Source organism: Rhinolophus sinicus, chromosome 17, assembly GCF_057876585.1.
Source record: "Rhinolophus sinicus isolate RSI-liver-muscle chromosome 17, RSI-T2T, whole genome shotgun sequence".
In the NCBI taxonomy this organism is placed as follows: Eukaryota; Metazoa; Chordata; class Mammalia; order Chiroptera; family Rhinolophidae; genus Rhinolophus; species Rhinolophus sinicus.
Genome location: NC_142517.1, coordinates 119012609 through 119030615, shown reverse-complemented (window position 1 = coordinate 119030615; position 18007 = coordinate 119012609). Strand labels below are relative to the sequence as shown.

At 32.0% G+C, this 18007-nt stretch overlaps 1 pseudogene; it reads right to left on the bottom strand.

Annotated features, from left to right (window-relative positions):
• Window positions 1–4529: 4529 nt before the first annotated feature.
• LOC141570514 (PEST proteolytic signal-containing nuclear protein pseudogene) overlaps window positions 4530–18007 on the bottom strand; it is a 32915-nt pseudogene continuing 19437 nt past the window's right edge.

Below are 18007 nucleotides of genomic sequence, written 5' to 3'. Positions count from 1 at the left end.
ATTTTTGAGGCCACTAACAATATTATTCTATTCTTCTAGGGTCTCAGTTGGTTCAGTGCTTTTTAATTTTGAAATTTTTACATATGTGTGTGTATGTGAGTGTGTATATATATATATACACACATATATATACACACGCATATATATTATATATACATATATTATATATATGTATATATATATGTGTATATATATATATATATATATATATATATATATATATTCTGTATATTTTCAATGACAGCCACAAACTGCAATACTAGTCCAAGGAATATTCAAATTATTTATCTGTTCATTGTTCATTCTTGGGAAACTTCACTTTTAGTGGTCACATAACTTTGCAGAGACCAGACTGTTGACGATTTATTTTTTATGTAAAATGATATGCTTTATCAAAGTAAATCCTAGAAACACATAAGGTTGCAATAGTTTAAATTCTCTAGTTTATCCCTAATCTTCTTTTTGTTTCAGTTAGAAAAATTTAGTAAACTAATCTGAATCAAATTCAGTTAAAATACCTAAATAATGCTATACCAACTGCACTGTTACATTGAATAACACAGGAAAGTATAAAATGTGTTCCCTATAACAAGCTGTGTACAATCTTAAAATCACATTAAAATATGTTTTTACCCTGCTATGTTATTTTATGTTTGTAAGGTAACACAAAATTTCCTTGAAACAATTGATTTTGTTTGTTAGAATGAAGATATAAATTGTATATTGATTTTAATATAAAAGTTAAGTAAACAAAGGTAGGTATTTTTAAAAGCAGAAAATGAGGCTGTGTAAGTTCAAGTAACTTCCTAATGAATTTATATTAGGTTGGTGCAAAAGTGATTGCAGTTTAAAACGTTAAAAACAATTCAAACCATGTCTGTCTCTCTCTTTCTCTTTGTCTTTTCCTCTCTCTTAAATCATCCTCACCTCTCTCCCTCTTCCTCCTCCTCCTCCACTCCCCCTTTCTTCCTCTCTCTTTTTTGCCCTTCCTTCCTCCCTCCCTCCCTGTCTCCCATCCTATCCCATCTCATTTCAGGCCATCATATCCCATCCCACCTTTTTTAAGGTTGCATAATATTTTATTGTATATGTTTATCACATTTTGTTATTCCATTTATCTGCTAATGGGCACTTGGGTCATTTCCACCTTTTGGTTATTGCACATAATGCTGCAGACGTGTGTACAAATATCTATCTGAGATACTGCTGTAACATCTTTTGGGCATATACCCAGATGTGGAACTGCTTAATCATATGATAATTCTATTTTTAATTTTTTGACGAATCACTACATCATCTTACATAATGCCCGCCCCATTTCATATTCCAAAACAATACATAAGTGTTCCAATTTCACCACATCCTTGCCAACATATATGTTCTGTTTAGTTATTTTTTCTTGATAATTTCCATTCTAATGTGTGTTAGGTGGTATCTCATTGTAAGTTTATTTACACTTCCCTAATGATTAGTGATGTTGAGCAACTTTTCATTTGCTTTTTGGTCATTTTTCTGTCTTTATGGAGAATCGTCTATTCAAATTATTTTCTCGTTGTTTAATTGGGGTGTTGGAGGAAAGGAGTTTTTTATATATTCTACATATTAACCTCTTATGAGATACATGCTTTACAAATATTTCTCTCATACTATAAGTTGCCTTTTCATTCTGTTGATTGTATCCTTTGATGCACAGAAGTTAATTTTTTTATATCTTTATTAAATTTATTGGGGTGACATTGGCTATTCAAGTTATATAGGTTTCACGTGTACAATTCTATAATACATCATGTATATATTGCATTGTGTGTTCACCACTCAGGGTCAGTTCTCCTTCTGTCACCATATATTTGCCCCCTAAATGGTTGTTACCAGAGGGTAAGGGAGCGAGAGATAGTAGAAGAGAAGTTTTACATTTTTATGTAGTGCAATTTTTCTTTTTTCTTCATTTTTTTCCCCTGGGTTCTTTTTGTGACATATGAGAAATTGTTGCTATATCCAATGTCATGAAGCTTTTTTCCCATGATTTCTTCTAAAAGTTTACATTTTTAAGTGTGAGATTTAGGTCTTTGATCCATTTTGGGTTAGTTTTTGTATTTGGTGTAAGGTAAAGGTCCAACTTCACTTTTTTTGCATGTAGACATCCAGTTTTCCCAAGAACACTTGTTTGTCCTTTTTTATTGAATGGTTTTAATGCCCTCGTTGAAAATTATTTGCCCAAATATGCAAGGGTTTATTTCTGGCTTCTATTTTACTTCATTTGTCTACATGTTTGGCTTCATGCCTTTACCACACTTTTTTGATTACCATAGATTTGTAATAGTTTTAAAATAAAAAACTGTGAGGCCTCCAACTTTGTTCTTATTTTTTAAGATTGTTTTTGCTATCCATGGTCCTTTGATGGATGGATCCCTTTAAGATGGACTTTCCTATTTCTGAGGGAAATATCATTGGGATTTTGGTAAGGATCGAATTGAACCTGTGCACTATTTATATAACATTGACATCATACCAATATTAAGTGTCCCTCCCATATACATGGAAAGGTTTTGCATTTATTTGCATCTTTTTAAACTTATTTCAGCATAATTTTTAATTTTCAATGTACAATCATCATCTCCTTTGTAAAAATTTCTTAAGTATTTTATTCTTTGTGATTCAATATTAAATGTAATTGTTTTCTTAATTTGTTTTTTTGTTTGACACATTTATTGATATTTTAATAAAGATATTAATTTCAGTAATTTCTCCCATGTTGACCTTACATTAATATTTCATTTGAGTCAAGAAAAGAATAGGAGAAGGTAAACAGTAAAATGAATAAAAATGTAAAGTTTGCATACATTAAATCAAGTTAAGTTCAGGTATCTTGATACCATTAAATCATGCAAATAAGAACTAATAGTTCTATACACATTTCCACTGTTTGATTTGGGGCTTCTTCGAACTTAATTGCAAGTGAACAAAGTGTTAGGAATATATACGGGCTGCTTTCCTGGAGTTATTACCTATTAAAAGAGCTGAACAAGTAGTTACAATCATAAAGACAGTCTGGAGCTTCCTGCAAATATAACATTGTAGTTTTCAAGTAAATCATTATATTGCATTTTACTTTCATCTATGACTGCCTTTAAAGATGTGTTTAACTGTCACATTAAAGCTGGTCAAATACAGGATGATGGAAGGAGAACTGACTCTGGGTGGTGAACACACAATACAGTATACAGACGATATATTACAGAATTGTACACTTGAAACCTATATAATTTGACAGTAAATGTCAGTAACCCCAAAATTTGATAAAAATTAATTTAAAACTAATTCCTATACAATGCAAAAATATAGCACCAAAAACCCTACACCACCCAGCTCTAACAAAGTGGTTGAAGATTCCACAAAATGTTTAAAGATGCATTTTCTTTCTTTCTTTCTTTCTATTTTCAGTATTTAAAATGTGCTTTTGAGAGGCCATTGGCTAATATGTATACACTTAAGCCATATTATTGTACTAAATAGGAATTCCTATAGTAAGTTCAAATAAAAATGGATTTCACAAGTTAGTAACTTAAATGTTTTGACAAAGTTACAGAAAGTGCATCTTTCTTATTTTGTATATTCATACAATGTTGACTTTTTGGTGTTTGTTCCTTAAAAAAAAAGAAGCCAAATATTTAAGTGCTATGTACATTTAAAATTTTTGGTGGTGGTTTGTATTTTAAAAGAAATAGCTTCCTTACAACTTGCCTCAAGATCTGGCGGAAATGTTTACAGGAACTGTCTAATAACTAAAATCAAGAGAAGCACATACTGATTTACTTTGGTAGCAAATGGTTGTTCTTTGAAGACCAACGAAGGTAAATAAGACCTGTTAAGGTGAAGTGGGCTATTTCAAACACTCAACAGATGTCATAAAATTTAAAAAAATAATTTTTGAGAGCTAAGCATCTGTATCCACTGATAGCAATGCAATATCGAGTTTATGACTTGAAACAAAACAAATGCCCATTAGGAAAGAAAAAGCAATATTTTAATTTTATCTAATTTAGTTTCCATCAATCATCCAGTAACATTGTCCTCCCAATACAATACTCCCTTTTCCATAAAGCTATTCCTGGGAGCCAGAAAATTTAGGTTAATAAGGGAATTAAGTTAGAGAGTAACTGCTTGCAGTTTAAACAGACAATAGCTTCTCTCTTAATATGCTAAGAGTTGTGTCTAAAAAAAAAAAAAGAATATCTTAAAAAGATACCATTTCTGTTTTGTTCTTTTTTTAATCTATAACATTTGGAAACTAATCACATGAAAGTACAAAATTCGGAAATATCTTGAAATCTGTAAAACATAAATTACCTCTAATTTCAAACTCATTTATGAATGTACCACTAAATCTTAACAACAACAACAAAAAAGCAGCTCCAAAGATGCTCTTATATCATTCTTTAAAAGCATTCTTTAAAAGCATTTTCTAAATGCTCTTATACCATCCTTTTAACTTTACACCCACCCCACACCTCAATTTCAACACACATCATTTAATTGTCTTGGTCCTGGACATTTCCAAGATGAGATTTTATATTCCTCTCCCATAGCTTCTGGTCATCAGAAAACCTATTCATTTCTTTGAGTTTGGTCCTGCTGATGTTGGTGCATCCCTTCCAATATTCGTCATCCTCATCTTTGCTTCTGGAGGTATTTCCTTTGGTTTGCTATTTTCATCTTCATTGGAAGCTGCTGCTACTGAAAGGGTTTTTGGAGCAAGAGTTGGAACAGTTTCTTTAGGCTTACTTGACCCAGGTTTGATGGGTAAGGTTGAGGCTTTCTTTGTCCTCTGACTACCTAGAGCAGATCCAAACTCAGAGATCTTTGTAGGCTTTTTTGGGAAGTCTACAGTTTCTGTTTCAGTGGATTGCTTCTCAGTGCTGCAGCTAGAACTTCCCCTCCATTACTGGAAGAAACAATCTTAGTTTTCACAGGTTTTTCTGCTTCTTCTTCATGTTCTCCATAGCTTCAACTAGATGTCCCAGCTATGCCCTTAATTCATTCATTTATTTATTTTTTATTTTTTTATTAGTTTCAGGTGTACACAACAATGCAATAGACATTTATCATTTATATCCCTCATACAGTGATAACTCCCCCCCCACCTACTACCCCTCTGACATCACATACAGCCATTACATTTCCACTGTCTCTATTCCTAATGCTCTACTCCACTTCTTATAAGTATACATATATATATAATGTGTATATAAAATATATATAGAATATACTAGATATAAAATTATAGTCGACATTCATTATTGTTCAGCTTCAGGTGTACAGCGCAGAGATCAGGCATCTACATCATCCCTGAGGTGGTCTCCCTAATGAGACAAGTGTCCATCGGATACCCTACAAAATCTTTACATTATTGATTACACTCCCTAAATTGACTTCCATAACCCCATGGCAATGTAGTGGTTACTGTTTGTGCTTTCTAATCTACTCACCTTCCCCCTTATCCCCACCTCCCCTCCCATTAGCAACCCTCAGTTTTTCCTCTATGTCTCTGAGACTGTTTCTGATCATCAATAGTACATTATTAGTGTATAGAAGCACAACTGGTTTTTGTGTATTAATTTTGAATCCAGCAACTTAGCTGCCTTTTTAATTAGTTCTAACAGTATTTTGTGGATTCTAATACTTTCTACATATAAGATCATGTTAATAGAAACAGAAATTATTTTACTTTTCTTTTCCAATTCAAGTGACTTTATTTATTTTTCTTGCCTGTTTGTTCTGACTAGGATGTCAGTACTATGTTGAACAGAAATAATAAAAGTGGATATCCTTCTGTTGTTCCTGATTTTGGAAAAAAAAGTTTTCAGTCTTTCATTATTGTGTATGATGGCAGCTATGGACCTTTCACATACAGCCATGATAATGTTGAGATATTTTCCTTCTATTACTGCTTTATTGAGTGTTTTTGTCATGAAAGGTTATTTAATTTTTTCAAATTCTTTTACTGCATCAAAGGAGATAATAATGTGTTTTTTCTTTTAACTTTTTTCTTCATTCTGTTAATGTAGTTTTTACATTGATTGACTTTCATATGTTGAACCATCTTACCTTACAGGAATAAATCACACTTGGTTATGATATACAATCCTTTTAATGTGAAGTTGAATTCTCTTTCCTAGTATTTTGTTGAAGATTTTCATATTGATAATTATCAGGGATAATGGGCTATAGTCCTGTTTTCTTGTTGCATCTTATGTGTCTTTGTTATCAAGCAAATTTTGGCTTTATAGAATGAGTTTGGGAATATTCCCTCCTTTTCAAATTTTTGTAAGATTTAAAGAGGATTACTTTTTAATCTTCTTTAAATGTTTGGTAGAATTAGCTAGTAAAGATATCTGGTCCTCAGTTTTTTCATTACTTAGGAGGATTTGATTATTGATTCAATCTTACTAGTTATAGGTCTAGTAATTTATTCATGAGTCAATGTTAGTATGCCATTTTTTAGAAGAAATGTATCAATTCATCTAGATAATATAAATCTTCAAGGTATAGTAGGTCATAATATTCTCTTGTATATTTTTTTATTTCTGTAAAATCAGTTGTAGTATTCCCTGTATTTATTTCTTTATTTATTTGAATGTTTTCTTTTTTCTTATTCTAGTTAAAGATTTGTCAATTTTTTCAATCTTTTTTTTTTTTTTTTTTTTTTTTTTTTAATTGGGGAGAAGTGTGTTTTTCCAGGATGTCAAGTCATTGTTTTTTTATTCAATCTAGTTGGGGGGGGGGGGGGCACAGCTCAGTTCCAAAGTCATGTCACTGTTTTCAATATAGTTCTGGAGGATGCAGTTCACTGGCCCATGTGGGACTTGAACCGGCGACCTTGGTGCTATGAGCACTGTACTCCAACTACTGAGCCATCCGGCCACCACAATTTTTTGGCCAGTCTTTTTGATGAACCAACACTTAGTTTATTTTATTTTATCTATTGCATTTTCTATTCTCTATTTTGTTTATCTCTGCTCTAATATGTATTATTTCCTTTCTTTTTCTAACTTGGGATTTTGTTGGGTCATTTTTTTCTAGTCCCTTAAGGTAAAAACTTATATTGATGTTCTTTTCATAAGTTGTAAGCATTTGCAACTATAAATTTTTCTCCTCAGCACTGCTTTCACTACATCCCATAAGTTTTGTTACCTTGTGTTTTCATATTTATTTTTCATAAAAATGATTTCTAATTTACTTGTGATTTCTTCTTTGAACTGTTGGTTGTGTAATAGTGTGTTAATTTTCAGGTATTTGTTTCATTTTACTTTCATTTTTCTCTGCTATTGATTTATAATTTTACTCCATTGTGATTGGAAAGATACGTTGTTTTATTTCAGCATTTTTAAATTTATTAAGAATCATTTTGTGACCATTCATATGTTTTTCATAGAGAATATTCCACATGCATTTGAGAAAAACATGTAATCTGCTGCTGTTGAGTGTTCCACAAAATGTCTTTTAGGTCCAGTCCATCTATAATGTTGTAGATGTCCTCATTTTATTATTGCTCTTTTCTTCTATCCATTATTGAAAGTAGGATATTGAAGCCTTCTACTACTATTGTAGGGCTGTATGTATCTACTTGCAGTTCTATCAATGTTTATTTCATATATTTGGGAGCTCTGATGTTTGGTGTACATATAATTATAATTGTTATATCTTTTGAAGAAATAATTTTTCTTCATTATATAAAGTTTTAATTTGTTATTTATGAGAATTTTATACTTATAGTTTATTTGTTAAATACCAATATAGTCACTCTTGTTTTCTTTTGGTTAAAATTTGCCTGAAATATATTTTGCCATCATTACATTTACAATCTATCTATGCTTGTCCTTAGATCAAAAGTGGGTTTTTGTACATAGTGTAGAATGGGGTCCTGCTTTTTTACTTATTTATTTATTTTGTTTATTTATTATTATTATTTTCTCATTCACTCTGCTCATTCACTCTCATTTATGTCTACTGATTGAGAAGTTTGATCCACTTACAATTTAACATAATTGATGATAAGGAAGGACTTTCTATCATTGCTGTTTTTTTTATATCAGATTTTTTGTTTCTCCTGTCTTCTATTTTTGCCTTTCTTTGTGTTCAGATTATTTTTTGTGATCTATACCATACATATTTTCTTTGTGGTTACCCTGGGGATAACATAAAACATCCTAAAGTTATATAAATCAATTTTAATTGATAAAAATTTAACTTTACTCATGAAAAAAAAACAATCTACCCTTTTATTTATGTCATGTTACATCTTCATATGTGTACCCATTAAAATATAATAGAACTTAAATTATTTTGTGTATTTTTGTCTTTTAAATTCTATGAAAAAATTTAAAAGTATAGTTAAAAAAGAAGTTTATAATAATATAGGTTGTATATTTGTCCATATACGTTATCTTTATCAGAGAATTTTTAATTTTCTCACGGTGTCTAGTTACTGTCTGCTATCCTTCATTTCAGTTTGAAGTTCTCTCTTTAGTAGAAAGCAGGTAACAAATTTCCTCAGGTTTTATTTATCAAGGAAAGTCTCAAATTATCTATCATTTTTGAAAGTCGGTTTTGCTGTATAGATAATTTTTTGTTTTCTTTTAGTACATTAAATAGATTATCCCACTGCCCTTTTACTTCTATAGTTCCTTGTGGGAAATTATCTTACAACCTACTTGTTAATTTCTTCTATGTGACAAGTTTTTCTCTCTTGATGCTGTCAAGAATGTCTGTTTGGTTTTGGCTTTTGTCCATTTGATTGTAATGTGTCCCCTTGGGTGTTTACTAATTAGAGTTCATTGCATGTCTTAGATTTGTAGTTTTAAATATTTCATCAATTTGTTAGGTTTTGTATATTAGATTTCAAGTAATCTTTTGCCATTTTTTTCTCTTTCTTTTCCTTTTGTAACTCCCATAATGTGTATGTTGGTCTGTTTGATGATGTCCCTACAAATTCATTAAGAAATGTTCACATTTCTTTGCTTTCTTTCCTCCTCAGACTCAGTAAATTCAGTTGTCTTATTTTTAAGTTTGCTGATTCTTTTTTCTGCCTGTTGTAATCTGTTGTCAAATCTCCATAGGGTTTTTGCTTGTTTGTATCTGTTATTATAGTTTTCAACTCCAGGGTTTGTCTTTGGATCTGCTTTGTGATGTCTATCATTTTATTTAAGAAACTTCTTGTTTTAAACAATTTGCTAGTAACCCCAATATGAGGCCTTGCTAAGTAATAGTTTCTGTAAATTTTGTTGTTCCTATGAATTAAGCATATTTTTTCTGTTTCTTTGTATGCTTTATGATTTTTTTTCTTGTTGTTGAGCATTGGGTATTTGACTATTATACTATAATAGCTCTGGTGATCAAATTCTTCTTCTACCCCAGTGTTTGCTGGTTGTTTTTTGTTTTTGTTTTGTTTTATTCTCTTCCTCATCTTCTTCCTTCTTCCACCTCTTCCTCCTCCTCCTCCTTTTTCTCCTTTTCTTTTTTTTTTTTTTTTTTTTTAGCTGTAGTTATCTTTTCTTCTTCAGACTTTTCCAAACTATTTTTATAAAGACTCTTCTTGCAATGTGTGGTCACTTAAGTCTCTGTTTTTTAGTTTGTGTTCAGTTAAGGTTTTCATAGTAATTTCCTTGAATGCCAAGATGAAACACACATATAAAAACAATCCACCCAATATATTTATAAAAGAAAGAACGGCCATTTCTCCCAGTATTTTCAGATGGACCCTGTGTTGGTGCAGTCCTACACTGAGCTAAACTTTCTCTGAGCTTAGGGATTAAGCAAGGTAAAAGCTTGAACTCCTCTTAGAACTACTGTGAGTATATGTCTTCCTTAGGCATATGGGTGACTTTCTAATTTCCACCTGCATGCATGCAGATACTTTCAAGTGTTTTAATTTCCCACAATATCTCACCCTACCTTCTCCTCCAGACCTTTAGATGGTCTGTTATATTTTTGTACCCATAATCTCTTGCCCCAGGCCTTTCTGAGTTTGTAGTCTCCTTGTACTTTTTGAAATCAGTGCTCAGCATGTTCCTCCCATGTCTTCCCAGTTACGCAAAATAGAGAAATGACTTGTATAAGTCATTTAGTTGTCCCCTAGAACAACTGTAAATAAACAATAATTTGCAAATAAGATCTGTTCTGCTATCTCTAGTATGGGAGGTTGGGGTAGGATGAGACTTATAACTAGTTGGTAGCTACTCAAGATGAAAACCACTGCTGTGCTGTAGAGGGGGAGAGGAAAAGGCAAGTAAACATACTACAATACTTTCTTACCATTTTGAAGAAAAATCTTGATTGCACATTTAGTTGATAGCTATAAATTTTTGACTGTTATCCAGAGCTCAAGCAAAGTTAGTTCAGACATTTTCTGGATTTTTAAAAAAAATGCTTTTGTGAAGAAACATGAGCATGCAGCTTTCTAATCCACCATTTTTCTGACTAAAATGCATATTTTTAATGGTGGTAATGATTCAATTGTTTTATCAAGGTAATTATAAAATTGTCGCGATAGATTAAATTTCATAGATGAGGACATGATTGATACAGATATTTAAGATGATTGTAAGGTAAGCAATGTGCAATGAATGGGGTTTGAAATTGCAAGTTAAATGTTGGCATGTTTGGTGGTCAAGGAAAACATTTAAACTAAATGATTAAAAACTTTCAGAAATTGGAGTAATCATTGGAATATTCAACGGTATATAATATCACAGAAAGGTGACTTTGTAACATTATGTATCCCAACTCATGATTGCAGATGAAAAATGTACACTGTCCAAGGGTGGCTACCGCTGTGTACCAAGATCACTCCAGGAGATGAGCACAGTCAGTCTACTACATGCTGTCAAACTCTTTTCCCTTCTTTCATGATAGGTCCAGGAATGAATAGATCTCTTCAGAGCCAAACCAACCTTTCAAGTTACCACTGGGGTGGGAGAGGTGGCAGAGAATATATACACAGCTCACCTGGTCAATTACTTTAGCACTATTGTATGAGGGGAAGTTGCCTTTGTGCTCACATCACTCCATTTAGATCAGGAATTATGAAAAGGAAAACTTCCCTGGAGGAATTTTCAGGGGTGGCAGCATCTCTGAGATGGTAATATTTCATTTTTAGTGGTAATGTTTAGTACAAAAACCTGAATATATAATATAAATATATTTCAGGTCTTTAGACCAGGCGTCAGTGAACTTTTTCTATAAAGTGCTAGAGTAAATATTTCAGGCCTTGTAATCCATAAGGTTTATGTCACACCTCCTCTACTCTGCTTTGTAGCACAAAGGAAGGCATAGACAGCATGTTAACAAATGATCTTGGTTGTGTTCCAATAAAAACTATTTAATATAATAAGCATCAGGCTAGATTTTGATGATTGGCCATAGTTTGTCAACTCATTTTTGGACTACTGATTAATTCAGTGTGCTTAAACTATAAACGTTACATGACAGTCATCTGAGTTTAAGGTCCCCAGGCACCATGCTGTACCTAATTCAGAATAAGAGAGTGAGGGCTAGTAAGTTGCATTATAATCATAGGTTCCAAGGGATTTTTATGTATGCTGAAGTTTTGAACCATTAAAATATACCATGTTTTAAAGAGAAGATATATAGGAAAATGTTTTGCTGTTCAGAACAAAAAGAAAAATCATTCTTGGGAGACAGGAGGGTAGGAGGGGCACTCAGTAGTTCAGTCCTATAATCCTGCTCTGAGAGGAAAATTAACTAAAAGATAAGAAAGTTAGGAGGAGAAGTAAATTGAGAGAAAAGGTTTCTACATCATAAGTAATGCAAAGTCTTTGTTCTCTTTATAAATTTTATAAAAATGTGGTTGATTTACTTAACAGATGTATAACAGCCTCCAACAACTTTTCAACTGAAAAATTCAGGCTTCAGAATTGCTGGAAGCTCCCTCCTAGCCATTTTCTGGAATTGTTTTATCTCTTCACAAGAAAATACAGTGTAAGGTTAACTACAGGTCCATGTCTGAGAGAATGGCTTGTCTGTCTACTTGAAATATATAATAGCAGTGTTCAAAAAGTTTATCTTTTTTTCTGCACAATTGGCTGGGTTTCATCTCCAGCATAACAAACACTGAGCACAAAAACACCTGGAATCCTGAAAGGAATGTAAATGAATGGCAAAAGAATAATAACCAGAAACCATTTCCCAAGCGAATTTCCCTAATCCAAAGAGAAACAACAAACACATTGTGTGTTTTGCTTTATTTTAAATGAACTGTGTTTAGCAAGTGGGAAACACTAGAGCCTAATATTGTATACTAATAGAAAACATTGCTATTTTCTAATAGTATCCTCTCTATGATTAGGAATTATTGCAGAATTGTACACTTGAAACCTATGTAACTTTACTAACAGCTGTCACCCCAATAAACATTATTTAAAATAAAAAAGAATTACGTCATGTAGTTAACAAACTCTATTCATTGGTTTAACCACTGTGGTTTCCACAGCATAAAATGTCAATCTCCTTTCAATGGACATTAACACTATACCAAATGTTATGCACAAAATCACTACAGAATCAACACTGCTCTGCCCAGAAGTGATCGCTAACGATAGAGGGAATAGAGGTGAGCCTACCAATGTGTCATATCATTTCGTCATGTATAATTCACAGATCATAGTATCAACTCTGTCGAATTGTGAGATTTATATCAGATAATGCGTATGCAGTCTATAATGAACCAGTTGCCTAACAAATACAGTAATTGTCTTCAATAATTAGCTATTACTGGCAGATAACATATGAACTAATAGGTCCCAGGGGCAAAGTGATGTTAGCCAGTAAGCATAGAGGTACAAAATAAAGGAAACTGGAATTGTGCATTAAAACTTAATAGCGCTGTGATTTGGGATACATAAATTTCTTGCATATATGGTTTTCAACTGTCAAAATGGAAGAGAACCTGCTCTGCCCTACCTGGCTCAAATAAGAGGTTATATGAAGATTCTTAGACACAATGTGCTGCTGAACAAATTTAAGTTATATAAAGATATTGGACTTTAGGTAGTGGAGCACAGATGCGTTTTACCAAAAGATTCTAAAGAGGTTTTGCCATTTTCCCATTTTGTTTTTCTGTTTTTAAGATTTCTAAAGTGTTTCATCTCAGCTTGAGGGAAATTTATAAAGAATAAGACAAAATAGATCCAAACCATGACAATGATGCATTATTAAGACCCATATATTTAATTCAACAAATAATTGTATTAGTCTGTTGTATGTGAAACTGTATCTCCATCATAGCAAAACTTCTGATGGAAAATATGGAGTCATTTTAATAAAGTGATAAGTTGCCAAACACCTTCAAAACACCTTAGAAATTGTTCTAGCCTTTTGATACACAGATGAGAATGAAATCTGTTGTCAGAAAAACTCCTGTTTGTAACAAAAACACTGCTGTCATGTATCAAATAAACTTCAAGATTGTTATACTAACCTAAAGGGCTATTTCTTAAGGGGGAAATATGTACAGAATAACAAAGAACACATTTTTTAAAAAATAAAACTTTTATGAATAGGGAGAAAGTTTCAGATATCATCAAAAAGTATGGATGTACCTATCAAAGAAAGAGTAATTGGTATTCTTACACTCACATGATAAAACAAACGTGTTTTTACAATTTTCGTATATAAAAATCATACCATAATATATAATGTTATTATATTAAAATTAATTTGTGCAGAAGATCTATATTTCCTTTAAAAAAAACAAACCTAGAGGGAAATTAATAAGTTACACCTGAACTAATGCTTTACTTTATCATAGCCGCTGAAAATTTCAGTTTCACATGAGTATATTCAAATAAGCTTATATTGTAAAATTTGATATGATATTGGACTCCTGACTTGCTGAAGAAAACAAATGTACCAGAAAGGCTTTATTCTCTTCTTTCAGAGTCCCAGCTAGATTTTAAACACAGAGAAGATTTGGGGAATGACAAGGCGTTATATCTCAGCTGGAAGAAAAAGAGTATTGCGATTTAATTATAGCCAATAAAACTTGTCCCTGTTCAAAAAGAAAAGCTTTATAATTGCATTGTACAATTCAACTCTTCCTTCCACATACATTTATATACACATTCTATCACAACATAAATTTCAGCAATTTATGCCTGAGGTAATTAATTAATGAGAATATGTTTAATCGTCTTTATATTTCACATTAATCTATATTTGACTGCTTCATGTGGACCATTTTGTTTTAATGTCGCAATAGATACATGACATAGGTGAGGTAGAAAATGTATTCAACTAGATCTTGCTCCAATTGCTCTAAAGTACAAGTAATAAAGCATGTGAAGCATCAGCCTTCTGGAGACTCCTGATATTTATTTGCTATTGCCTTAGACGACTCTTCCAAGCCTCTTTTTATCTGTGAGTGGTGATGATTAGTATATAAAAATCTCATAAGTTTAGAGTAAACATTAATTGAGAAAAATCAGAGTACTTAGAAGGTGACTGTAGTGATATTCAGCAACGAAGTATGGAGCACTTTTTCTAGGATAGGTTCACGAACTTAATTGTCTGATCTACATAGATCACACTGCAAAACAAGAGTTATTACCTTTTTGTATCCCTTATTCACCCCAGCCCATAATACAGTAACAAACACATAGTAAGTTCTCTTCATATATAAGTGGTAATGAATGAATGAATGACTTTGTTAGACGAGTGGAGAAATTAGGGGAAAATAAGTTTTTTTCTTTTCTGAGTGTAAGAACAATATATTTTTATTTAGGAAAATTTAGATACTGGAAATGTAAATAAAAAATATTATTCAATATAAAAATATTATTCAATATTATTCAATATAACAATATTTTAACATCAGGTTGTATTTTATTATTTTTTTCTATACATGTTTTAGCCTAGTTTCCTTAGTCTGTGCCGTGTGTATGTACACATATATAATTATAATTTACTCACACCTTGTTTTCTTTTTTTTTTTGTTTTTTTAATTGAGGAATAGTGTATTTTTCCAGGATGTCAGGTCGTTGTTTTTCAATTTAGTTGCAGAGGGCGCAGCTCACTGGCCCATGTGGGACTCAAACTGGCGACCGTGGTATTAGGAACACCTCGCTCTAACCACTGAACCAACCGGCTGCCCACCGAGGCCCAGCTCCAAGCTCAAGCCATTACTTCTCACTGGTCCATGTGGGACTCAAACCAGTGATCTTGGTGTTATCAACATCTTGCTCTAACCATAGGGCCAACTGGCCGCCAACCAGTGGCTCAGCTCCAAGCTCAAGCTGTTGTTTTCAATCTAGTTGTGGAGGGTGCAATTCACTGGCCCATGTGGGAATCGAATCAGCAACCTTGTTAAGATCTCACACTCTAACCAACTAAGCCATCTGGCCACCACACATCCTTGTTTTAATAACCTTTTTACTTATATATCCTCTTTACAAACAGTATGAATGAAATATTTAGAATGTTTCAAATTTTTATAATCATAAATAATGTTCATTCAAATAATTTTGTTTCTTTTGCATAGATTTTCAGAAGTACAATTTTGGGGAATAAATAAGTCAAGTATTTATATACACATTTACCTATCATCTATCTATCTAAATTATATCACAGATATTTGCTCCAATTTACAGTACCACCAACAACCTATGAGAATGTTACTTTCACCAAAAAACATTAGGATATTTTAAAAGTGCATTCCATATGTGAAAAAAAACATCATTTTGTATACATTTCTAAGCTCTTAAATTTGGAGAAATATTGGGGAAAGATAGATACCAAGAGATAGAGATTTCAGATACAGGATTGATACACAATTGTTATTTTTTTCACTTTCCAATTATTCATCACTTTGCCCTTTTTCTTTGTGTTTTGTTCACCTATTTCCAATTATCTTTATTGTGTGACAATTTATGCTTCAGATGTGTATTTTTGATTACATCACACCTCAAGGAATGTTGCATTTATCTTCCAGGTACTGTGCTATGTTAATTTTGACAAGAAACATTTCAGTCAGTGATGAGAAAGTCTTTGTTTCAATTAGCTTTAATTGAATCTAAGTAAGCATACAATTCAGTGTAGAACTATATGAATGCAAACATGCTTTCAATGCTGTCATTGTCAAATTCATCCTTTTAAACTAGAACTTGCTGAAATGTGTGTTTCCAGATGTCAAATCTAGTTGATATGAATCTTTATCAAACAAAGAATAGTCCCAAGTTTCAAAAACAAGTTCATATGTGACATTTGGTGATTCATCAATCATTTTATTCTCTTTCTCAGCCATAGCAATGTCTCATCTATCTAACAGTGATGGAGAATGATGTGTTTCATACAAGTTAGTTTTACAGATAACCAAAGCTTTATATTTTAGGCAATAGAGCTTTCAAAATTTTCCTTATTTTGATGAAAGCCTTTCTAAATATATTTCATGTCCCTCTGCTTTAATACACAGTGTAGTTTTCCTGGAAAGACAGCAAATGATTATATATATATATATATATATATATATATATATATATATATATATATATATATATGTAAAATGTTCATTCAAATAATTTTGTTTCTTTTGCATAGATTTTCAGAAGTACAATTTTGGGGAATAAATAATTCAAGTATTTATATACACATCTACCTATCGTCTATCTATCTAAATTATATCACAGATATTTGCTCCAATTTATAGTACCACCAGCAGCCTATGAGAATGTTACTTTCACTAAAAAACATATTAGGATATTTTAAGAGTGCATTCCATATGTGAAAAAAACATCATTTTGTATGTATTTCTAAGCTCTTAGATTTGGAGAAAGATATATATATGTATATATATATATATATATATATATATATATATATATATATATATGGACTTGGAGTTAATTACATGAATATTGATTTCAATTTTTAAATTTTATTTTATAACTTTATGAATTTGATAACTTTTCAACCTCTTGAAGGCCTTGGTTTCATCTGCTAAAAGGATAAATCATTATTATTTTATACAGTGCTCTTAATGTTAAGTGAGATAGTAATTGTAAGGGATTTAGTGTAGTCATTGGCACAAAGAGGATGCTCAGTAAATATGATTTACTCTACATTTTGATTCATTCCTTCTTGTTTCCCAACATTAAAAAATAGTTGCCCGTCTAACATACACAATGAATTTTGCCTGGCATCATAAAAATAAATACTAAGAAAATGCACTACCCATTAGCCAGAGAACAAGGTTGGTATAGTGGCAGAAGCAGAAACGTAATTTCAACTCTGAGGGACTATTGTAGTGGAGGCAAAATTTTTACCTCTATCCTCTTTGGGCTCTCAACTGGGCATGTACGTAAATTGACATTAGACAGATTAGCAGGAGAAAAACACACAAATTTGTTTAATTTGCTTTAAATTACATGAGAACCCTCATGAGGAAATGAAGACCCAAAGAAGTGGCAAAATCTAAATGCTTTTATACTAGGTTAAACAAAGAGAAGCAATTGTGGAAAAGTAACAAAAAATATATGGAAAGGCTATAGAAAAATTCAAATTATTTAACAAGTTCTGTTTGTGCAGAATTGTCTCGGCTTTGACTCCCTATCAAAAATGTTTTCTTTTCTTCTGGTAGACGAAAACCATATTCCATAGGAGTTTCATCTCTCAGTTTTGGGAAGAAATGGGAAATTAGAATACCCTTTTTTCATCTGCCATTCTTTGAGTGACTTTCACTCAAAATAATCATTATGCCCAAGTGGCATATTTTTTGGGGCAGCATATTCTGCCATCCTTTTCTATATTATAGAAGAACTCACAGTTTGGGCAAAAGGTGTTATCTCTGGACTCAGAAATCTACATTTATTGATTCTGATCATCCCTGGAAGACTAACACTAGCTCTCTAAAAGAGCAGCAGGTTAAATGTGGCCCACACTTGTCCTTTCCATTATCTCAAAATCTCTATAAAGCAACAAATATTTTAATCTCCTTCTG